Source organism: Pteropus alecto, unplaced genomic scaffold, assembly GCF_000325575.1.
Source record: "Pteropus alecto unplaced genomic scaffold, ASM32557v1 scaffold86, whole genome shotgun sequence".
Lineage (NCBI taxonomy): Eukaryota > Metazoa > Chordata > Mammalia > Chiroptera > Pteropodidae > Pteropus > Pteropus alecto.
Window position 1 is genome coordinate 24502658 of NW_006442109.1, and position 26101 is coordinate 24528758.

Consider the following 26101-nt stretch of genomic DNA (forward strand, 5'->3'; position numbering starts at 1 on the left):
CCTCAAAAGTGTGGACTAAGACAAATAACTTGAATACAAATATTTTATTTGAGAGTTGATGTCACAGTAGAAGATTGGGGAAGGAGAAGGTGATGAGGAAAATCCAGTGTAAGAATGCATTTTTAAGGTGACCAATATGACCAATGAGGTGCCCTATACTGTATAATTTTCTGAGATTCATATAGAACACATTCCAGTATAATTCGACTGTTGGAGGCTACAGCATTGATCCAGTGGCCCCTGTCTCTAATTGGTCAAAAATTCCCTCTGAAGGTATTACCATACACTTCTTGGCTACTCTTTCTTGGGTACACAGCAAGATTACTTGGCATCAGAAGGCCAAGGGAACCCGCAAGTCTCTCAGTACCTTGGCTGAGCTAGGTTCACTCCAGCAACCAGCAGTGCAGCCAGCAGCACAGCCAATCAGCACACTGCTTGAGCCATGACTGCCAGAAGAGCACTGATCATACTGGCTCACACAGAGAAGACATCCTTCAACTATGCCATGAGGGATGCTGTTGTAGACTTGAAGAGGAAAGGATGGGAGATCACCGTGTCAGACCTGTATGCCATGAACTTCAATCTCCAGAAAGTACAGCACAGGTAAACTGAAGAACCTTGGGAACTTTCAGTATCCTGCTGAGTCTGTCCTAGCTTATAAAGAAGGCCGTCTGAGCCCAGATATTGCGGCCAAACAAAAGACACTAGAAGCTGCAGACCTTGTGATTTTTCAGTTCCCACTGCAGTGGTTTGGAGTCCCTGCTATCTTGAAAGGCTGAGCAAGTGTTCGTTGGGCAGTTTGCTTACACATATGCTGCCATGTATGACAAGGGACCTTTCTGGAAAAAGAAGACAGTACTTTCCATCACCACTGGTGGCAGCAGCTCCATGTACTCTGCAGAGTGTCCATGGGGACATGAATATCCTTCTCTGGCCAATTCAGGGTGGCACTATGCACTCTGCGGCTTTCAAGTCTTAGAACCTCAATTGATACACAGCATTGGGCACACTCCCACAGATGCCCAAATTCAGATCCTGGAAGAATGGAAGAAATGCCTGGAGAATATTTGGGATGGGACTCCACTGTATTTTGCCCCAAGTAGTTTCTTTGACCTAAACTTCCAGGAGGGATTCTTAATGAAAAAGAAGGTGCAGGAAGAGCAGAAAAACAAGAAATTTGGCCTTTCTGTGGGCCATCACTTGGGCAAGTCCATCCCAACTGACAATCAGATCAAAGCCAAGGAATGATTCACAAGACTTGATTTCCTTCTAAAATGTAGCCAAATTTAGGTTTCTTTTGCAGGCTTGCTTTAGTTTTTGAGATTTGTGTTTTTGTTTTTGTTTTTGTTTCCACAAGGAATGAATAGGAGAGAGAATAGACTTTATTCATACATTTTTGGATATTTTTATTAAACATAACTGATTCTTATAATTGCTTTCATGGCAAAATCTTATTAGGCTCAAAAGGCCACTTAAGATGTAAAGCAGAGAAAGGTGTATAAAGATGCCCGACAATATTCTCTAAGGCCCTCTACACACCTTAATTCCATTTTTTAGGGATAAATTTTTGAGGGTAAATCTGGCTTGAAAGCATTCAACCCTTGGATGATCTGTTTTTCTTTTAATTACCTCTCTGGTTTATGGCAGAAGGGAATTGCCCAGAGAAAGAAATGACTCTACCTGTCTGACCTAAGGGACTTGTTTAGTAGTGAGTAATCTATGTTTGTTTGTGATATATATTGTTTTTAATTGCTACTCAGTGACTAATATCCCTAAATACGAGTGTTATTCTTCCTTCAACCTTATTTTTTATGTATAGTATACACAGATACCTTGAAATAAAAAGCTAATGGAAGTCTCTTCTTTACCTCAATCTTCTATTTTAATGTCTGCAGAAATAAAACAACACATCTGTATACAAAAAAAAAGGTCAAGGGACACAAAGTGAGAAGATACACAGCATATACATGAGGCAATCAGCAAGAAATGTCTGAGCTTTCTAAACTAATGTTTAAAATTAAGTGGCCAGAATTATCTGCACAGATGGTAACTGAGCAGACAAGGCTATCACAAATGTAAATGTAATGAAGGGTCTCATGTCTGTTTAAGAGTCTAAAAATTTGGAAATACAAGTTTTCACATGGGGGATTTTTCTGAACCCTCTTAAGTGTAACAATAGCTTCATATTTATAGATGAATCCTTTAAGGCTGATGTAGTCTAATCTGAGGTAAGGCCAATCATGTGTAATACAGAGGCTTTAGTTTATCAAGATGAATGAGAGAAAGAGGTTAATACAAGTTTTTAATCTGTTAAATGTAAACATTGAATTTATTCATAGGTAGTTTCAAGTTTTATAAAAATCAATTCATACTGGCCTACTGACAACTAGAAATAATCATGAAGTTTAAAATTGCCTAATAACCTTTGTCTTTCAGTATTTCAGTTTCTCTGACTACATAGCTGGCAATAACACCTCAAATTTACATTTGATACCTGTCATGATTAGGGAACAGGCCAAAAAGTTCCCAGGATGATGGTCTCTGGCTGGAGTGCTGATGGTTTGCTTCAGAAATAAGGTTGTCTTTGATTAGTCAGTAAGAAGCTTTTTGCCTATGACTATTATTAAATTCAAATGTAAACAAAAAATTTCTACCACATCTTTTCCTGCTTAGTTTTATTCTCTCCTATATTCTACTCCACAAGCAATGTAGAGGTAATCTTTAAGTACTTTGTCTACTAATCTTTCAGCTGAAAACATCTTTTCAATCTACTCACCAAAAAATCTGATTTTAAAAAAGTCTGAAGCAGCGAAAGAAGCATGAATATCTGCCCTCAGAGAATTTATTTGACTCAGCACATCAAAACTTCTCTGTATCCTGTTTAAATGCACAGAGGAAGAGATTGAAGCAAACAGCCACACTCTTCTCCTTTAGACCAGGATGAATCTGCTCATAGCTATTGGTAATGAGAACTGCAAGAGTTTCTAACTAAAGTTTCAGACTCATTTCCTGAGCAAGGTTGAGTGCCAGCTCACCTTCAGACACCTCACCCCCATTGACGTGGTTACCTTTAAGAAGATAAAGTGGAGAGAGAAGAAATTCTGTAAGGAGAGGTAAGAAGTAGTTTTTCAGAGCAATAAATTGCTGCTCCTTAGGGGCCAGACTCCAGAAAAGGTCTGTCTTAGGCTGCAAGGCCAGGGTGTGCATCGATTGGCCAAACCTGGATAGTAATCACCAGAAGAGAAGGAGAAGAAGTCAATGCTTCAAGTGCACACTGTTATGACTCCTAAGCAAAGAACTAAGCAGGGATGTGGAGCTTTGCTATTGGCGTCCCCATAGGTGCTACAGGGCAACAAAGCATGGATAGTACTACAGAAGCAGCTGGGGAAGAGTCATCAACTGGGGCAGCTGCAACAACTGTAAGAGCTGGAGAATAGTGACAAAGTGGAGAAGAACACAAAGAAGCTAGAGTTTTGCCAGCTAGTGAAAGAATGCCATAGTTTTTATCATCACTTCAGAATTATGCCAAAACTTGGAGGAAAAACCTACCTCTGAGCTGACCAGAAGCAGCAAGAAAAGCTCGTGCTGCGTGTTAAGATCAAGTATGTAGACAAGATGAACCAGAAGTTCATGTCCAAGAAGATTTTCTAGTTGTCCCATCTCTCTTATAGGAAGAGCTCAGGTGGATGAAGAAGCTGCATGAGGAGGCACCCCTGAAGAAAAGCTCCAGCAACAAACACCTGAGTGCATGGGTTTATTTCACAAGAAACAAAAAAGGCCCAGAAGATACCATACTTCCTATTCTATGGCATCGGCAACAGCATCAACACCAGGACCCATCACCAAGTAAACCAAACTTCCCATATCTGCTCCCCTCTACAAATTTAATTAAAGTTTCCTTCATACATCTCCCTGGTCATAGTGCACATTTCAGGATTCGGCCTGAGGGGCAGGCCATTCAGGCAGGCTCTCTAACTGAGTCACCATCAGGTAGGCTTAGCTTTGCAACTCACCTTCAGCTCTGTGACCTCAAACATTCCAGTGACCCTCTCTGAGTCTCACTTTTGCCATTTGAAATATCAAAATACCCATTCTTCATCAAATGTTTTGTGTAGATCAAATGGCCATTTTTATTTACCCAGTAAATCATTTGCCTGGAAGTATGAAGTAAGCAAGCCCAGTGGGTTCCAAACACATGTATCTTAGTGTCTGGCAGCCTCTGGGTGAGAGCCAGCTATCAAGTGACATAAATTGTAAAGAGATGGTTTTTAAATGTACCCAGGATTTATTTTAATCAGGTACGGTAAGTCATAGACAAGGACATAACTGTCACAAAGGAAGAAATTTTTATACTCACGGATCTCTAGAAACAGGAGGCACAGCATGCCATGTTGGAAAACAGCAGGGTTGGTCAGGAAGCAGAGTGAGCAAGGGGAAAATGTGAGTTAGAGTTATCACAGGATAAGAAGACAAGGCAGCATAAATAGGCTTTTATTGGATTGTTTGAATAATTTCAGTGGGCCTTGGGTTAAAGAGTAGTTGTGGTAACTAGTCCTGGCGTGAGAAGGGAGGGGAATAGTGGCTCAAGTGTGAGAGCCCTGTGAGAACCCAGTAAAGGATATTAACCCCTTATCAGATATATGATTTGCAAATATTTTCTCCCATTCCACAGGTTACCTTTTAATTTGTTGTTTCCTTTACTGCACAGAAGTTTTTTAGTTTGATGTAATCTCACTCATTTATTTTTGTATTTGTTGCCTAGGTTTTTGGTATGGTATCCAAAAATTTATTACCAATGTCAAGGAGATTTTCCCTATGTTTCCTCTGGAGTTTTATTGTTACAGGTCTCATGTTTCAGTCTTCAATCCATTTTGAGTTGATTTTTACATGTAGTGTAAGTTAAGGGTCTACTTTCATACTGTGTGGAGACCCAGTCTTCCCAGCACCATTTATTGAAGAGACCATCCTTTCCCCAGTTTATATTCTTAGCACCTTTGTCAAAGATTTGTAGGCTATATGTGCATGGATTTATGCCTGAGCTCTCTATTCTGTTCCGTTGCTCTGTGTGTTTTATCCAGTACCACACTGTTTTGATTACTTTAACTTTATAATATAATTTGAAATCAGGAAGTGGGATGCTTCCAGATTTGTTCTTCTTTCTCAAAATTGCTTTGACTCTTAGGAGTCTCTTATGGTTGCATAGAATTTGAGTTTTTCTATTTCTGTAAAAAATTCCATTGGAATTTTGACAGGAATTATATCAAATCTGTTTACTTTGAGTAGTATGGACATTTTAACATTAATCCATGAATGCAGGGTATCTTTCAATTTATTTGTGTCTCCAGTTTCTTTCATCAAAGTTTTATAATTTTCAGTGTAGAGATCTTTTACCTCCTTGGTTAAACTTACCCGTAGTAATTTATTGTATTTGATGATATTGTAAGTGGGATTGTTTTCCTAATTTCTTTCTAAAATAGTTTGTTAGTATATAGACATGAAACTGGTATTTATATGTTGATTTTGTATACTGCAACTTTACTGAATCCTTTTATTAGTTTTTTGGTGGAGTCTTTAGGGTTTTCTATATGTAAGATAAGGTAATTTTCAAACATATAACTTTTCCCTTTCCTATCAGGTTGCCTTTTATTTATTTTTTTCTTACCTAATTGCTTTGGCTAGGACTTCCAGTACTGTGTTTAATAAGAGTGGTGAGAGTGGGGCCCTGTCTTGTTCCTGATCTTAGAGGAAAAACTTTCAACTTTTCACTACTGAGTATGATGTGTGTTAGCTGCGGGCTTGTTGAATATGGACTTTGTTGCATTGAGGTAAATTCTTTCTATACTTGTTGGGAATTTTTATCGTGAAAAGATGTTGAATTTTGTAAATGCTTTTTCTGCATCTATTGAGATGATCATACAGTTTTAATCCTTCGTTTTGTTGATGTGGTAATCACATTTGTTGATATGTGTATATTAAACCATTCATGAATCCCAGGGATGAATTCCACTTGATTATGGTGTATGATCCCTTTAATGTGATGTTGATTTTGGTTTGCTAGCATTTTGTTATAACAGTCAATTATGCTGAAAATAACTTTACTTTGATTGAATACAAAACTCTCTACTTTTGCTCTTCTCCTGCCTCATTTTATGTTATTGATATCAGAATTTATATCTTTTTATATTGTACATAGTTTAACAATTTATTGTAGCTATAGTAATTGTAATACCTTTTTCATTTAACTTTTATAGTAGAATTAAAAGAGATTTATGCATCGCCATTATAATATTCAGAGCATTCTGAATTTGCCTATATCTTTACTTTTAGAGTGAGTTTTATACTTTCATAGATTTTCATGTTCCTAATTAGCATCCTTTTGTTTCAACTTAAAGAACTCTCTTTAACATTTCTTAGAGAAAGTCTAATGATGATGAATTCTCTGAGCTTTTGTTTGGGAAATTCTTTATCGTTCCTCATTTCTGAAGGACAGCTATACCAGGTATACTCTTGGTTGAAAGTCTTCTCTTTTTTCATTCAACACTTTAAATATATCATCATCCCTCTCTATCCTGGCCTGTAAGGTTTCTGCTTAGAAATCCATTGATAGTTTTATGGAGATCCATTGTATGTGACAAGTCACATTTCTCTTGTTTTAAAATCTTTACTGTAGATTTTTGAAACTTGACTTTTGAAACTTGATTATAGTGTGTCTCCGTGAAGACCTATGTTCAATCTATTTGGGATTCCTTGGGCTTCATGGATTTAGATGTTTATTTCCCTCGCCAGATTTGGAAAGTTTTCTGTCATTATTTTTTTTAAAACAAGTTTTTTACCTCTTTCTCTGCAATTCCTGGGACTTCAATAATACATATTTATTCATTTGCTTTTGCCTCAAAAGTCCTATAGGCTTTCTTCATTCTCTTTAATACTTTTTTTTTTTCTTTTCATTCCACTGAGTGGATAATTTCAAATGATTTGGTTTGGGGAGAGAAAGGCCTTCACCGGTCAGCCTGGCTAGAGAATCTGGGAGTCTCTAAGATCTTTTCTATGGATGTTCCCATTCCACTCTTTTGATCCCTCTTGGGGGAGAAGTCTTGGGAATAAGTGCTTACTTTTGATCCCACAAAGCCAGGCCAGGTGCTAGGAGCCCCCTGTTTATTTTTCCTAGGGTAGTACCCTAGGAAAATACTCCCAATCCAGTATTTTTGAGCCAGCTGCTGATATCCATATGCCATCTGCAGGGGGTTGCATATGCTCTCTGTGAAGGCTCATAAACACCATCTGCAGAGGCTCACACATGTCATCTGTGGGAGAGTGCAAGGTGCCAGCTACAGGGGGAAGGGATGCATAGAGTACTGGGGTGTATGTCCACTAATTGGGGGCTCCACAGGTAAAGTGTCCTACAGGGTTTATGAGCAGGGTCCTCAGTGGAGTCCAAAAGCTGGTTGGTAGATTCTGTAGCCAGTTGTTGAGGACCACATGCTATCTGCTGTGAGTCCCTGCTTTTCTTCCCTGTTCCCATCTATCCCCAGATTATTCAGCCATGCAAATCCCCTCAGTGTTCTAGGTGGGGCAAGACAGAAATGGGCTTCTTGGGCACTGTCCCACAAGGCTGGAGAAGCTTGATGCACTTTTCAACTCTTGACTTTCCCCTGTGAGAGAAATTGCAGGCTGAATGGGTCTCCCATGACACTGAGCTATCCTGCTGTGAGGGGTGATATGGATAAAGTGGAACTGTGCATCTATTCTTAGAGTTTTTTGTTCCATCAGGACGCTGGAACCTCTCAGCCAAACTCTCTGCTTTCCATAAAGATATTCTCCTCCACAGATGCTGGTTAAAATCAGTGTTTCTGTGGAGGTTTAAGGGATGGAACTTTCTATTCTGCCATCTTGCTATTGTCCAGAGCTTAGCAGGATGTATGGATGAGGATAATGTGCGTGAAGAACTCCTTACTATGAGGATAATGTGCGTAAAGAACTCCTTACTATGTCTAATAGAACAATGCTTAATATTTATGCAATAAGTAATAATAAGTAATGTTTAATTATTTCTAGATAGAAAACCTTAACGTATTTTGCTTACAAGGATTAGGAATTTCACTTGCCATAGTATAAACATCTTTGATCTTTTGCCCCCACAGTGGTCCTCTTCAGGGCTTTGGAATAAAGTAACCACATTGTAAAGTAGAAAGACAGCTATGAACTGTCATCCTACTTGCCTAGATCAAGTGAGGATATCATACTGGGCTTCAAAAACCTCCCTTTCTCATCAAAATGACTGGATGATCCTAGCTGATAACTACATAGATCTAACCAGAGTCACATTTGTTCCTTGAGACATTCTAGTAACAGATTCATCTTTCCATGTCACATCTTTCCCAAACAGATGCGATAATTTCCATGATTTCATGCTCAGCCGTGTGGCAACAGTAACCTACTGCTGCTTTCCTCCTTCACTGTATGCTTTATACTCCCTCAATCCACCCTCGCTTTATCTAAAGATTTTATCCTCTCAACTTAAATCCTCTCATTGCATTAGAACCACTAACCAGGAGCGGTGGAGGGAAGCCCTGAAAGGAGAAGAATGTTCTTCAGCGTACAAATAGAATCACAGTCCTATGAATACTAGGTTAGCCTTCTTAGCATAAGGCCTTATACATTATAGTTATGGTTTATGGCTGATCACAAAAGAATTTCGCATGAGTTACAGGAGGTATGAATAAAACTATTTTAATGCAGTGCAGGCCCTGTGGGAACTCATGCCCATAACCATTGATCTGCTGGCTTATATTCTGGGGCTGCATGAGAACCTGCAACTTTTTCAGGTCCGTAAGATCTCTTCTTTCTGCTTCCAACTACTGGGCCATGTTCATATGTAGTACTGCAGAAAAAGACACCAGCTTCTACAGGTCATCCATTTCATCATGGTTGGAAGTGGTGGCAAAATGATGTGGTTAGTTTATCCTCACCACCTCTCATGTCACATTTACTTTTTGGTCCCAATTGCCAGACCAACTGACCCAAAGCATCTCCAGGCCCAACACCAGTTGCAGAAACACATTCCTAGCATAGAGTTCTCCAAGAGCTGCTACAATTGTAATCCCTGTAATAAATAGTTTCTTCTGTATCACTTATAAAAACTGTTTCTCTGATCAAATTCTGTCTGAGACAAGACCATATAAAAACAAAAGTAAAAGAGGCTGTATTGGGGTGGGAAGACCTAGCCCTTTTTGCGTAGGGCTACTTTGGTTCTGGAATTGGTGATCTTATATTCTGCCAGACTGAGTTGGCTCATGTAAAACAAAAGTGAAATGCACTTCCTTTCCTCCCTTGAAATTTCATGAGAATAAAGTCCTCATCTCAAGGTCAGAGAGGACTTCTAGGTATATCCTTCTTAGATGACAAAATTCAGGGCTGACCTGTCCACTCTGTCAGTATTATCAGTATTTTATTAGTTTTCAGTGTATGTTTTTTACCTCATAGGTTAAGTTTATTCTTAAGTGTTTTATTCTTTTTTTGCTATTGTGAATGGGATTTTCTTTTCAGATAATTCAACTGTTAGTGTATAGAAATGCAACTGATTTTTGTATGTTGATTTGGTATCCTAAAACTTTGCCGAATTCATTTGTTCTAACAGGATTTTTGTGGAGTCTGTATATAAGACTACGTCATTTATGAACAAAGATAACTTTTTCCTCTCCGATTTGCATGCCTTTTATTTCTTTTTATTACCTAATTTCTCTGGTTTGGACATCCAGTACCATGTTACATAAAAGTGGTGAGAGTGGGCATCCTTGCCTTGTTCCAGATATTACCAGTTTTTTACCATTGAATATGACATGATCTGGGATCTTTTTCATATGGCCTTTATTGTGCTGAGATAAGAACATAATAGAAAAAAAATGGAAAAGAAAATTTCTATACTTAATTTGAGTTTTTATTATGAAAGTTTAATTTTGTCAAATGCTTTTCCTGTGTATTTCGAGGTGATCATATGTTTATTTTTCATTCTGTTAATGTGGTTGTCATACTTACTGATTTGTATATGTCAAACCATTCATGCATCCCAAGGACAAATCCCACTAGGTCATGGTATATAATTTGTTTGATTTGCTGCTGAATTCGGTTTGCTAATATTTGGTTGAGGATTTTTGCATCTACGTTCATCAGAGATATTGGCTTGTAGGTTTATTTTCTTGTGGTGTCTTTGTCTAGTTTGGCTATCAAGATGGTGGTGGCCAGATAAAATGAATTTGAAAGTGTTGCCTCTTCTATGTTTTGAGTTTTAAAAGGGTTGGTATTAATCTTCTTTAAACGTTTGATAGAATTCACCAGTGAAGCCAACTCATCCTGTGCTTTTCTTTATGGGATTTTTTTGACTACTGACTCAATATACTTGTTATTGGTCTCTTCCAACTTTCTATCTTTTAAAAAACTATCCTTGATAGGTTATATATTTCTAGGAATTTATCTTTTTTTCTCTAGGTTGTTGATTTTTTAGTGTATAATTATTCATAATAGTTTCTTATGATCTTTTTTTATGGCATCAATTTTAATGTCTCCTCTTACACTTCTGATTTGATCATTTCAAAATACGGACTTTTAATTTTTTTGATTTTTAAAATTTTTATACTCTTTATGTCTGCTCCAATCTTTATTATTTCCTCCTTTCTGCTAATATTAGGCTTAGTTCTCCTTTACAGGTTCATTGAAGTGTAATTTAGGTTGTTTATTTTAGATCTCCCATGTTAATGTTGAAGTTCACTGCTATAAACTTCCCTTTTAGTACTTTTGCTTCATCTCAAGTTATAGTATGTTGCGTTTTTGTTTCCATTGGATTCAAGATTTTTTTAATTTCCATTTTGATTTCTTCTTTGATTTCTTCAAAAGTGTGATTAATTTCCATGTATTTGTTAGTTTTCCTATTTTTCCTTTTGTTATTAATTTATAATTACATTCCATGTGGTTGGATGAGATGCTCAGAATGATTTCAGTGCTTTTAAATTTGGTAAGACTTGTTTTGTGACCTAGTGTGTGATCTATCCTAGAGAGTGTTCTGTATAAAAAGATGTATTCTGCTGCTGCTGCTGGGTGAAATGTTCTGTGTATACCTGTTAGGATTATTTGGTTTATAGTATTTTTCAAGTCTGCTTTTTCCTTATTGATATTGTCTGGATTACTGAAAATAATATATTGAAGTCTACTTCTATCATTGTATTATCTTTATCTGCCTTCAGCTCTCTCTCAGTGTCTGCCGTATATATTTATATGTATAAAAATACTCCAAGGTTGGATGCATATATATTTATAATTGTTATATCTTCCTGGTGAATTGACAGTTTTATCATTATTTAATTACCTTCTTTGTCTTGTGACAGTGTTTTTATTTAAAGTTGATTTTGTCTTATATAAGTAGCAACTCCTGTTCTCTTTTGGTTACCATTTTCATGGACTGCCTTTTTTGGAGTTCTTCACTTTTAGCCTATGTGTGTCTTAAAATCTAAAGTAAGTCTCTTATAGACAGCATTTGGTTGGATATTCTTTTTTAATGCATTTATCTATTCTATATTTTTTTATTGTTAAATTTAATCCATTTTTTTTTCTTTTAAGACTTTGAATGTATCACCCACCCCAGTCTTTCTTGGCCTGCAAAGTTTCTGTCAAGAATCAAGAAATCTGCTAAGAGTCTTATGGGGTTCTACTTGTATGTGATGAGCAGAATTTCTCTTGCTGCTTTGAAATTTTCTTTTTGTCTTTGAATTTGATAATTTAGTTATTTCTCTGAGTGAAGACCTCTTTAGGTCCTACATATTTGGATCCTTCAGGCTTGATGAATCTATATGTCCATTTCCCTCTCCCCACCCCCATCCCCAGATTTTTGAGGCTTATAGTCATTATTTCTTTAAATAAAATTTCTATGCCTTTCTCTCACTTGTCTCTTTTTGCACTCCAATAATGTGTATTGTTTCACTTATTAGTATTCTGTAAGTTCTGTAGGCTTTCTTTACTCTTTTCTATTCTCCTTTATTTTTATTTCTCTGACTAGATAATTTCAAATGATTTGTCTTTGAGTTTGCTGATTCTTCTGCTTGATTGAGCCTGTTGTAGAAGCTGTTGATTTTCTTTTTTAATTTTAGTTCAATCTTTATATTCTACAGCTCCAGAATTTCTGTTTGGTTCTTTTCGTATAGTTTCTGTCTCTTTGTTAAATTTGAATTTCTCAGTTTGTTTATGCACATTTTTTAAAATTTAATTGTCTATCTTTTTTCTCTTGTAACTCATTGAACTTTTGAAGATGAGTTTTAATTCTTTGTCAGGTATTTCACAGATCCCTATTTCTTTAGGTTCAGTTACTGGAGTTTTATTTTGTTCCTTTGGTATAATCATGTTTCCCTGAGTCTTCATTATCCTTGTAGTCTTGTGTTGGTGTCTACATATCTGAATAAATAGTCACCTCTCAGTCTCTGTAGATTGGCTTCACCATGAAAGGCCCTTCAATAGTCAGACTGTTCTGGTAGGCTGGTTGGTGAAAAATGCAGGTGGTCTGGCTGGCAGAGTCCATGCAGGCTCAATGCCAGGGACTATGGGTGGGCAGGTCAAATGCAAGGGTCCATGAGTAGACAGTTCTGGTGCCAATGTGCATGGTGGGTGGGGCTGGTGCCAGGATCCATGTACAGGCAGATCTTCTGCCAGGGAGTCACAGGCCAGCTGTTGAGATCCCTGTGCTAACAGTTGAGAGCCCCACCCTTTGCTATGTTTGTAGTTCCCTCCTTCCCCCTGGCAATTTAGCCATGCCAATTCCTTCAGTGTTCTGGGTGAGGCACAACAGAAGTAGGCCTCTCAAGTAGCATCCCAGAGGCTGAGAAAGTCGGATGTTCACTTTGCTCTCTTTTTCCTACATGGGAGAACTGTGGGCTGAAGGAAGCACCCTTGGTGCTGTGCTGTTCTGGGTTGGGATATAGGAGACATTGGTAAAGTGAAACTGTTCTTCTTAATCTTTTGAATGAATCTTTTCTAATTTCTGTGCTCCACTAGGTGCTATAACCTCTCACCTAGATTCCAGAACTCTCTCATTAAGGTGGTTGTTAAATCGGTGTTAATTTGTGCGAATGGACTTGTGCAATTCAAATCCATGTTGTTGAATGGTCAACTGTACGCCCAAAAGATTGAAGACATGTATTCCAACAAATACTTGTACATGAATGGTCATAGAAGCATGATTCAAAATAACCAAAAAGTAGAAACAATTGAAATGTCCATCAACTGGTGAATGGATAAACAGTATGGTGCATATCCATACAATAGAATGCTCTTAAGCCATACACACTACGACCTGCATGAACCTGGGAAACATTATGCTAAATAAAAAAGCCAGACAAAAAAATCACATATGGCATAATTCCATTTATACAAAATATATGGAATGCCTCTCACTCTCTTTCGCTCCAGAGAGAAGGGAGACAGAGAAGTCGGTCAATTAGTTTACCTGGAATACCATCCTAATGCACAATAACACTCATTGTGCTTTGTAAAAATAAGTGTCTGTAGCACAAAAATAGATTCCTTTAGTCAGCTGAAGTCTGAACAGACTGCATTGTCTGGTACATTATGTGAAAAACTTCCTCTTTGGTGCCCAGGTCTTATTTCTGTGATACAAAGGCCTTTCCATGATAAGCGTACCCAAAGGGAACTGTTTCCAAATGTGTTGCTCTACTCAGACACTGGATTAGTTGGCTTTTACTTTAAAAGTCTTCATAACTTTTCCTCTAAATATGCTTTGCTTATTTTCTTTACCCCCAAAATACTCATTTACTTAACAGATGGGCACCATTTGATGTATGGCCTATCAGTATCCATTTGTAGATCCGGAGCAGTCTTGGCTCATGGACAAGGGAAGAAGACAGAACAAACCAGAATTGCAAATGGCTTATTTATCCCATAGCTACAAAGGGAAAACAGGCAATGTGAAGTTATGGCCCTATAAATGTTCTAGAAAATGAACTGTAAGTATCCTTACAGTAACCTCTCTGAAAATAGGTCCTCTGATCTTATGGAAAGGAAGCAGAAGGGTGGTGTCTCTGCCACCCATTCTTCTTCCTCTAGTAGTCTGCAAGGAAGTTCATGTTCACATTATGACTAGAAGGGGCAGTCTAGATGTGTGCAAGCATTATACTGTCAATGAGGGATTCTCAGTACAGTAATGCTTGCAATTGATTTTAGATCAAGTGTGTTGGATAGTTTAATGGAAGATAGAATTGGGGAAGAATGAGATTTTTCTTTCTTAATTTTCTTAACATAGTCCACTACAAGCTTCTGAATTACTTTGGGACTTTTTAACTTACCAGTATTTGGAGGGGTTATGCCTCTGGCCCAGAATAAAGATGATCTGATCTTGGCTGTGTGAGAGAAGCAGCTTCTGCCGGATAAGCTCATATAATACAATGCCAAAGAAATTTATTATGAACTAGAACAAACTGGTGGATGGCCTTCCAGTTAGGATCCTCTATAGGGCCATTCAGGAAACAAAGCAAACAGACCATTCCACCTGCTGAGAATAACTCCAGGAAGACCCCACTATCTTTCTGTTGAAAAGCCAAAATTGCCAGTTTTCATAAGGAGACCTTCATAGAGAAATATATTGTTTAATTCTATGCTTCTATAAATGATAGTCTTTGCATTTAAATTATCTACTTCCTGAACCATTTGACAAGTGATGTGAACTAGCATGTATGAAACAGGATCTTGTATATACAGATGCTTGTTGAAGCTGCTGCCATCACCTCACTAAAACAAACTCATCAGACTATCTAAAGAGCAGTATGTTTATGGTTGGATTCTATTCAGGACAGCTGGAATGCCTCTAGCATTGGGTCTCAGCCTTTAGGATCTTTATTGTGCAATATGTACATGCCACTTGCCTTTGTATGAAGTTTCATAAAACCTAATCAAATCTGAGTGGAAAGCCTGACTTCACTAGTTCTGTTTCTCAGTAATAGTTTGAATTTGTCCACATGGTCGGGTTAATTTTTTTTCTTCGTGCTTGATTCTGTGCTTGTCCCCTATGCTTGTACCGGGGGCATGACTGAGACCAATGTACTAGTCTCATTGTTAGAGCTAATGAACAAGGTTGAAGAGGAGGCTCATTGAGTTACTGTGACTTCACATTGCAACCTCCTTAATCTGACCTCCTTGGGAATGGAGAATGACCTCTGCTTCTGGGAGAAGGAAGAGTCTGGGAAGGGTTTTGAGAGTGTTGAATATGAAGGTTTGGGCTCTGGAATAGCTCAAGGGCACCTGAGAAATAAACACTCATTTGACACAATAGCAAAGAAAATAGTGCCAGTAAGCCTTTGTCAAAAATAATAGAATTTGGAAATAAGAGCTTTTTCTCCAGTCTATACACACAGTGCACAGACAGGAGAATACCCTGTACTCTAACTAAAGATCTCTTTTGCTCATATGAAGCAGATGGTGGGCTCTAAGAAGAGTGCTCACAAAATTTGTAACCACAAACTTGACAGAGAAACCCAAATAGCAGTAAGCATCTGACAAATGTGACAGAAGGCAAGTTATAGGGACATTTTCCGAGCAAAGCTCTGTACTGTGCAGAAAGCATGGTCCCAGAAATCTATTTGAAGTTTCTCAAAGAGGCATCATCAGTCTTGCAGTCTAAAATAGCTTCCTTCCCTTCCGTTTGTGGGAAAGTTGGGAACTACATAGCACTGTAGTTGTGAGCCCTTTGAGAGCTTACGTAACAGAGTCGTGCAAGCTGACATCATTCAGCGTGATGACCACCATGACCTGCTTGTGTATCAAGGAAACTCAGTCAGTGCTACCCACCATTATCTGAAATGGCGGAAATTGAAATTTTCTTTCAGTTTCTTTAAAAACCTCTTTATCATTTTTACCTATTGGGTCAGGAATAATGGTATTAAAACTTTCTTTTGAATATTCTTCACATAATTTAAGATAAAGGAAGACTAATTCCAGGTTCTGTTATCCTTCTCCATGATTTCTATAACCCTGCCTGAATGGTGTCCGATATTCCAGGTAGAAAGCTAACATTTCGGTCATTTGAGGAAAGCAGTGTTTCAGCATGCAAATAAGAACCCTGCCTTCTCATTCTGCATGGTTCTCTTACTGGTATCAGGGTACCAGGAACTTAGCAGAGTCTGTTTCCATGTGTTCTGGTGGTGAACAATACACCTCTGTAGCCTGCCACACAAATTGTAGGAGACACTGGGATGAGGGGGAAGAATGGTCTGACCTCGTATGGCTTGGGTATCCAGATGAAATCCAGCGTCACATAGCTTAAGAGTCAGTACATACCCAATCAAATGTGACTGGAGAGTGAAAGAGTATGCATAGTTCTGACTTATATTACCTCACGGAGTGCTTTCTGGTGGCAGATATGCAACAGTATTAAGTAATGCTCAAAATTCTTTGTCAAATGAGATCAGGTGAAAATATACCATCTTGGATAGTAGGGCTAAGGCCCAGCCTTTCCCTTGTTCCTGAGGAGCCCTTTCACTGGAACTGAAAGTAAAAGAAAATTTTCCTGCCTTAGACAAACTTCAAGTAGCTCCTAAGAAACCCCCATCAGTCACTCTAAAATATAATATGGAAGGCTACATGTTTCCATGCAAAGATTTTAGAATTTCTTAAATTGTCTTTGATGGGATTAAATAGACTCATTAACTTGGCTATAGATATCTAGCTGCCCCAGAAGGTGCCATTGTATACAGAAAAGATTGTTAGTGAAAAGTTGCTACTAGGTCAAGGAACCAAAGTTGGCCTAATGGGTGACAGGTAAAAAGCCCAGTTGTTTTTCCTTCTATGTAATATTTGATACACTTGGTATGTTCTTCTGTATATAGATTACATAAAATAATAAACCTAACATCCAAACCAACATTTCAAATATCTTTCATGTTTCTATTTTTCATCCCTGCCCATGCCTCTGCTTCCATTCTCACATTCCACTTAATAATCATTCTCTGAATTATTTACTTTTTAGATGATTATCACCTATAAGCCTTAATACATCTAGCTTTGCTTGTTTCTGTACTTACTAAAATTATCATAGTGTAGAGAGTCATCTGGGACTTTTTTTTTTCATTCGACATTGTATAAGACTAATTTATGTACTTTTGCATACATCTGTAGTTCATTCATTTTCACTGCTATGTAACATTCCTGAAATGTTTTTTCTTCTGGAATTTGGTAAGTACTTCAATTAGTTTCCTTATAAAAACAGGGAAATTCTGAATAGTGAAAAAAATGACTTTAATTCTAAGTGAAAAACAAGAGCTGCCAAACAATTTTACCCTCTTTTTTTTTTTGATATTTTTATACACACACACACACACACACAGGCACCTGAGCTGTTGTTTCTACCCAAGGGCAGTCACCAGGATGTGTCACCTGGAGCACTGCAACTGGTCTTCTGTTTCCACTTTGACACACACACACACACACACACACACACACACACACACACGTCTACTAGGGCTGAGGATATTTCCTCTTCTTAGGCACCCTAATCCGGCTGTTTGATAAGAACTGTTGGAATACATCTTAGGGGCTAATTCCGTATAGCTCCAATCACTCTTGACAGCACTTGAACATCTAACATGATCTGTACCACAGTTAATTACAATATGAGTTGGGAACCTATCAAGTCAGAGGCTGATAGTACAGTGTGAATAGCCTTGAAGAAAGGAACAGCAGAGAGGAGGCCATAAATTTCTGTATGGTTGAATTTGTCCTGAATACTGCCTCAAAACTCTGTATTAGCTTAAAGCAGGCCAAATAAAAATCTATTCTGTTAATAGCCAAGCCAGTTCACCTCAAGGATTGTTACAATATATGATCTTATACTTCTTGTATTGCTGAAGCTCATCCCGAGTTCTTTCCTTGTTACACCTTGGCAACTGGTCAGCAGCCCTGGGGCTAGCAGAGGAAGTAGTATATGAAGAAAGTTAAGTCTATTTACGGTGGAAGAAACTGATTTGGATGGAGAGGGAAGAGTTATATGCTAACTGGGCAGTAAAATTTTTCTTTATGGGAAAATTTTAGTTACTCTGTTACTAGATGTGTAAATCATCTCTGGTTATCTTGCAATAAGAGATTTTTCCTTTTATGTCTGATAGTTATAAAATAGTGAATGGATAGACTAGTTATTTTAAAATGACTTTTTAATGTTACATGACACCATATTTTAGATTACCTAGATCTCTAGGGTTTAGAGAAGTTTACAACTCAACAAACTCATTCAAATTAGGTATAAGAAACTTGAATGCTGGATCAGCATTTGAGCCAATGTCCATGCCATCTGTATAGACTAACAGATGAATTAGGACCCATACAAATCAACATATGTAGATTCCCCTCTCCCCCTAACTCTAACAATATCTTATTCTTTTCTCTGATAATATTGTGGTTGAAATCATTTCTGGGGTTCAGTTTTAACATGAAGTAACTCTCATTTGCCAGCCCCAATGTGGATGTGCCTAAGACACCTCAGACTATTGGTTTTACAAGATTAAACTTAATAGTGACCAAAGACATCTGTTTGCCACATACCACACTACATATTTTTTTAATTGTCTCCTTTCAGTCATTTCAACAACCCATTAGAAGATGGCACCTCTATTTCATTAAGGAAGAAGCTAAAGTTTTATCATCAAGACATTTTTGTTAGCTTTGATAATTGGTAAATTCTAGATTAGGGTTATGCAGATAGGGAACAGTATGAAAAGTAAAAAATGGAATTGAAAAGGTGGGGCTATAAAGACACTGCTTTTTTATTTACCCTAGCATTGGCTCTGAGGTCAGGTAGAAGAATCTAGAATAAATGGGCTCACAAGTTAGAGTCTCTGAAGTAGATGTGAAGATGGAGTTTAGAGTATGTGATGTTTATCAGGGAATGACATCTGTGAAAGAAAGGACTGGAAGCAGGATATGGCAGAGAGAGAATGATTGTTGCAATACAGGTGCAACAAAGCCTTAGCCTACCTGGTGATAAAGCTTTCAAGCAAATATTGCCTATCAGATATGTTCCACATTGGGCCAAATTGGCCATGCCCCATTCAGTCACCAGCTATGGGTTTCCCCAGGAAGGGCATGAGCTTGGATGAGGTGACTCTAGGCAGCTGGGGAAGATCCTGAAGAAGCTGACTGATGGAGGCTGGCTGGAACCACTCTCTCTGTAGCTTCAGAAAGTCCTTTGAAAAGGGATATGGGTGGCACATTTCATGTCTACTACAAATGGACTATGGATGTAGTGGCTCCTACATCCTCTCTTATCCCCCGAGAACAGGATTTTGCTATCCAGTCATCTCAGCTCAGATGCCTGCAGTGATTGTGTTTTTGTATCAGTATGATAGAGCCTTAAAATTTTTCTGAAATAAATAACTAGAGAATTAGATATCTGCTACATTATGGGAAGGAAATTACTCTAAAGCCTAGCACAGAACTTGGTGTATGACATTTGCTCAGTAATGTAGTGTGTTGAATTAAACTCTAAAAAGATAATATGCTAAGCAGGCTATGATGACTTAAGCTGATGCTTTTCTATTAGCTGGTATGATCTAGGCCTCTGGGAAAATCGGGAAGGTTTGTAAGTCCAGAATGTATGCCAGTATCAGTTTTGCTGTTATTTGACATCAGAGTCCCAAGTTTAATCATGATCTGGAGAGCCCTTGACACCCTGAAGGTTGTGGTTTATCCTTTCAGCTCACATTTATGAGGTGCCCAAGGATAGACTCATACTTTGCCAAAGAGGTTATCTTTTCAGCCACAGATATACACTGGCTAATAGAAAGACAATTGGGGTCTTATTATAGACTTAGACATCATGTTTAAAGTAAATGCTTGAATTGCTGTAATTACCAGGTAATTCATCTGACAAGTAGTTGGTTTGTCTTGCTTTGGGAACCTTGGCAATTATAACACATTCTGTGCAAGTATATAAACTCATACTAATATCTAATAGTCTGGATATGAGGGAAAGGAGATGACAAATACATTCTAAATAGGGATTTCTCAGTATATGAATACTAGACAAAACCCTCTGACCTCCAATTTTACTATCCTTTCCCACCATCAAGAGAACACATCAGGTACCTGTTTCCTGAATATGGTACAATAAATATCTGGGGTTCCTGAAAATAGCCTTAACAGACAAGTGGGGAAAGAATGAAGCTTATCCCAGGCATCAGTGCCTTAAAGCTCCTTTTTCTGGATAGATCTTCTCCAGAGACTTGGTGAAAGTGGAGGCAGTCTAGTGGCCAATGAATGCCTTCAAAGCACAGCAAGGATTGCATCCTCTGCTCTGACGACTCCTTGGTCTATCTCTGGTGTCCCAGGATTTGTGAAATGTCATAGACCCCGTCTTCAGTGGGCAGAAAGAGGATTGTGTGGGGGAAGAGAACAAGCTTTCCTCTGCTCGGCCACTTGCTTGGAGAATTTTCCGTAGATAACATATTACACCTAACTCAGATTCTGATGCAACCATGCATGAGACCACTCATTGGTACAGGTGACCTCATAGGACTTTGAATGTCAGAGTGGGAGGAAAACTTAGTCTTTGTCTCCCAAGACACCAGAGTCAAACAGACAAAATATCAAGTAGTAATGGCAAAGGCAAGGGCGTTTTCCTCAACTCCATAAGGCTGGGAATGATAGACTGAACAATAGCTGAATCAGCCACATTAGCAATATGAGCTTCCTTCCCAGTTCTTGTTCGTTCCAGCTCACACCAAAGCGGGACAGGTAGAAGATATAACTCAGAAGTAAACATCCTGGTTCTGGCTGAGGTCTGTTTTCTTCTCATTGCTGCATAGATGTTGAGTTCCCCAACAGCCTATGACATTTTTTAATAACAAGTACCCAGGTTCCAAGTATCTTATTGTGTATCAGGGCAAGGAGTCATTCTAACTGACCAGAAATCTTACAATTCTGAGAGTCTAGGATAAAACTTCAGTCTTTGATGGAGATGCAGGTTGGGCAGAGGAATGTTCCTTCCAACTCAATGAAGCTGCCTTCTTCAGGGATCCATGCCAGCAGTGTTACATGGCCTTAGAGAAAGTCCTAAAGTGAGAAAGCAGAGTTCAACAGAGGTCACAGGCAACAGGCATGAAACTTTCTACCACAGCTGCACTTAACCAGGAGGTGAGTGGGCAGGGCTCCATTCACCACAATATTCTACTCTACTCCTGCAAAATGAATGTGGAAGAGGGAATTTGACTTAAACATATGTTGATTAATTGGGAATAACTGAGCTCTTAGAGGCAGCAGAGTATTTGTTTACCAAGATTTGAATGGATAGCAACACATGAAGTTCTGGATCATTCCTTTCTTTCCTCTGCAGTGTGGCCACCATGTTATGAAACTGGCCTAAGCAGGACTGGGTTTTTGGAAGGACCCAGTGCCGTGGCACTCGTAGTACAGATCCATCTGTTGGGCAGGTGATGGTAGGAGAAATTCCCCTACTGACTGTTACCAAAATTGTCTCTTTAAACCAAGTTCTCTAAATTCTCTGGCATTCTTTTTAGTCTTTTAAAATAAATATGAGAATGCATTAATTTCAAAGAGTATTTGTTTACCAAGATTTGAATGGATAGCAACTAAGAGTCTTCTCTGGTAAATTTCAGAAAGCATTGAGAAATTTGGATATCTCAATACATTGAGATCTGGGATATTTCTCTATATTTTCTATATATTATTTGCAATATACAAACTTCCATTCCCTCCCTCCCACCACAGGCATATATTATAGAGGTTTCATGGTGCTGAAGAATTTCCTTACCTGACTGATAAATAAGAAACCAAGGGCCTAAGAAGGTGCAATCTTTTTGCATCAAGAATTGCAAAAGCAGACTGTCTTGAATTGAAAAGCTAGCTTAGCAGTCTTAAAGCTTGAGCCACTACTTTTTTGCATACATAGGGCAAAAAAAATCACTTATACACTTTCGAAACTATTACTGGGTTTCTGTTAGACCCCAAATTATCAATTACCAACATCATGTAAAGTTATTGAATGAAGATCAACTACACATTAAATAACGTAGATCTATGATGATGCAAATTTCAGGAGGGAGGTGTAAAAGCAATCATCTGAAGTAAATTTTCATTGAACTTGGCCATACATATTTTGATAACTCCCTCTCCACAATTCTTATTCTGAGATCCCAGATAACACAGAGAATCAGAAAGGTGAAATTTGAATGTGGAGAAAGAACAAATTGTGGGTGGCATAGAACGGCATTTTTACTCTTTTATGTGTTTTCCTAACCATTGGTATCTTAGCATGTCAGTTCTCTACAGTGTGAAGTTGACCACTTTCTGTCATTCATTTAGTCGAATAGAATTATCTTTGCCTTGACTTATCAATTGTTCCTTTATACCTGGATTATCCTGGCCCAGGAAGGAATATGTGGGTAGAGATTCCAGGGCCTCTGATGATTAGTTTTGACAAATAGGGCTTCCCCGCCTCTCCCCTCTGCCCCATCAGGCTGTATCTATATTCTAATTCCTGATTGGACAAAGCAAGACCCAGGAAAAATGGCAGATAGGAGCATCTGGAAATAATCTCTGCTTCTTGATTTAGAAATAGTCAGTCTCTACCCTGATTTAAACTGTATTTAATTTGACATAGGTTTATTGAAGAGTTGATCACAGGCAGAGTTATATAAACACTACCAAGTTTTCTTTCAACTTCCATGGCAATCAAGGCAAATTACATAATATCTGAAACAAGGTAATCTATGAATATTACAAGTGTAGTTTCTAGGTAGGTGGTTGGAGATCAAATATCATAACCCTATATAGTATAATGTGGGACCATCCCCTGTGTGTAAAAGGAATGAATGAAATGGGATGTAGGAAATTAATGACAGACTCTAGTGTGGTAGACAGAAACACTATTTAAAAATCTAAAATGATTTGTCTCCTTATGAGGAAGGCATGGTTCTAAGAGGTGACTAAGGAACTTTTGATGGGGTGGAGGAGGCTCTCCTAAAACTATCCTTCAAAGAAATTTAACTAAACCATGTTTTCTCTGCAAATACAGGTCCATGAAAAACCACCTAACCTCTCTCTGTGCAAACCAAGTTTTCATTCCATATCCCCAGTGTACTTGATGCAATTTTAGAGCATCTATATTTTTCAAAATAATGGTGGAATAGCTATGGCCTAAAGAAGCATTCTAAGTCCAATGTATGGAATCTTTGAATATTCTATATAAGCTGTTACCTTCAGGTCCTTCTAGCTTGTCAAATATCCCTCAGGACAGTTCCCTTACTAAACCTCTTAGTAGTCAGTAACTGCAGTGAGCTCAGAAATGGAGATATTAATGAGGTTAATCTAGTTTGTGGAATATTTGTAGTAATTATTTTGGTGTGTTTTTTATTCCTTAAACTAGACTGCTGTCCTTGATAGAGAGTAGTTTGAATATAAGGGGATTCCAATATTTTAAGACTGTATTCTGATTTCTATGTACAAGGGTTCCCTTTTCTCTGTACCCTTGCCAACACTTGTTAACTCTTTCTGATAATAGCCATTCTAAAAGGAATGAGGCGATATCTCATTGTGGTTTGGATTTGCATGTCCCTGATGATTAGTAATGCTGAACACTTTTTCATGTACCTGTTGGCTATCTTATGTCTTTAGAAAAGTCTCTTAGGTTCCTCTGCCCATTTTTAATTAGATCATTTGAGTTTATTGACTATTGGGTTATATGAATTCTTTATATACTTTGGATATTCACCCCTTATCAGATATATTATTTGCAAATATTTTCTCTCATTCTATAGGCTGACTTTTCATTTTGTTGATGGTTTCCTTCGCTGTGCAGAAGCTTTTTAGTTTGATGTAGGCCCACTTTTTTTTTTTAATCTTTGCTGTGTTGCCTTTGCTTTGGGGGACAAATCCAAACCATCAAGAGAAATGTTGAGCTTCCCCTCTTTTTTTTCTAGAAGTTTTATGGTTTCAGATCTTACATTTAAGTCTTTAATCCATTGCAAGCTGTTTTTGTGTATAGTGTAAGGTAAGCATCCAGCTTCATCCTTTTGCATGTGACTATCTAGTTTTCCCAACTCCATTTGGTGAAGAGACTATCCTTTCCCCATTGTATATTCTTGGCTCCTTTGTCAGAAATTAACTGGCCATATATATGTGTATTTATTTCTGGGCTTTCTATTCCATTGATCTATGTGTCTGTAGCTTTGCAATATAGCTTGAGATTAAGAAGTGTGATACATCTAGATTTATCCTTCTTTCTCAAGGTAACACTGGCTATTTGGGGACTTTTGTGATTCCATACAACTTTTAGAATTGTTTATGCCTTTAAAAAAATGCCACTGGAATTTTGATAGGGATTGCACTGACTTTATGAATGGCTTTGGGTAACATGGACATTTTAACTATTTTTTCAATCTATGAACACAAAATATATTTTCATTTATTTGTGTCCTCTTCAATTACTTTCATCAGTGTCTTATGGTTTTCGGTATACACTTATTTTGCCTCCTTGGATAACCATAGATATTTTATTCTACTTGATGTAATTGGGAATGGGATTGTTGTCTTCTCGATAGTTTGTTATTTTTGTATATTGATTTTGTATTCTGCAATTTTACTGAATTAATTTATTAGGTCTAACAGTTTTTTGGTGAAATCTAGAATTTTCTCTTTATATTATGTCAATTGCAAATAGAGTTTTACTTCTTCCTTTCTGATTCTGATTCAGATGCCTTTTATTACTTTTTCTTGCCTACTCTGGCTAGGGCATCCAGTACTATGTTGAATAAAGTGGCAAAAGTGGGCTTCCTTGTAATATTCCTGATATTAGAGGAAAAGCTTTTATCTTTTAACATTATGATGTTAGCTCTGTGCTTGTCATGTATGGCCTTGGAGGTTGAAGTATGTCCTCTCCATATCAACTTTGCAGATGTTGAATTTTGTCAAATGCTTTTTCTGTATCTATTGAAATGACAATATATTTATCCTGTGTTTTGTTACAGTGCTGTCACATTGATTGCTTTATAAATGTTGAACCATTCTTGGTCCCTGGAATAAATCCCACTTGACCACGGAGTGTGATGTTTTTAATGTAACGTTGAATTCAGTATGCTAATATTTGATTGAGGATTTTCACATCCTGGTTCATCAGGGATACTGGCCTATAGTTTCTTGTAGTGTTTTTGTTTGCTTAGGATATCAAGGTGATGCTGGTCATATAAAATGAGTTTGGAAGTGTTCCCTCATCTATTTTTGAAATTATTTAAAAAGGATTTATAGTAGTTCTTTCAGTGTTTAGTGGAATGCACCAATGAAGCCAGCTCATCCTGGACTTTTGGTGTTGAGTGGTTTTTGATGACTGATTAAATCTCTTTAATAGTAATTGATATGTTCAGATTCTCTATTTCTTCATAATTGTCATGATAGGTGGTATGTTTTAGAAATTGAACCAATTTTTTCATGTGTAACATTCACAGTCGTCTCATGATCCTTTGTATTTGTGTGATATCTGTTGTAATACCTCTTTAATAATTTTATTTAATTGAGCCTTTACTTTTTCTTGGTCAATCCAGCTAAAGGTTTGTCTACTTATTTTTACTTTTCAAAAAAAAACCAGTTCTTAATTTCACCGATCTTTTCTATTGTCTTTTTGGTATAGTGTATTTCCATTATCTTTTATCTCGACATTTATTTCTTTTTTGACACATTGGTTCACTAGCATGTTGTTTAATCTCCCTATACAAATTTTCCAGTTTTCTTATAATTGATTTCTAGTTTTATACCATTATGGTTGAAAAAAATGCCTGATGTGATTTCAATCTTCTTAAATTTATTTAGACCTATTTTGTGCCCTAACATATTATTTATCCTGGAAAATGTTCCATTTGTGCTTGAGAAGAACGTTTATGCTTTTAAATAGACTGTTCTGTAAATGTTAATTTCATCTAGTTTAACATGTCATTTAAGGCCAGTGTTTGCCTATTGACATATTTATTTTTGGTATGGGTGATCTATTCATGGATGAAAGTGGAGTACTAAAGTCCCCTACTGTTATATCACTATTTTTTGCTATATATAT

The 26101-nt window shown here is 37.5% G+C and overlaps 1 long non-coding RNA gene and 1 pseudogene across 3 annotated transcripts in view; one reads left to right on the plus strand and one right to left on the minus strand.

Annotated features, from left to right (window-relative positions):
• The first annotated feature begins 442 nt into the window (after positions 1-442).
• Positions 443-1248, plus strand: LOC102892626 (annotated as a pseudogene).
• A 16931-nt stretch (positions 1249-18179) lies between these two features.
• The window catches only part of LOC112469603, a 325210-nt gene continuing 317288 nt past the window's right edge, over positions 18180-26101 (minus strand). For all 3 annotated transcript variants that reach the window (XR_003042707.1, XR_003042708.1, XR_003042706.1), the window contains one exon: positions 18180-21093. This is a non-coding gene — a long non-coding RNA (uncharacterized LOC112469603). The remainder of the gene's footprint in view (positions 21094-26101) is intronic.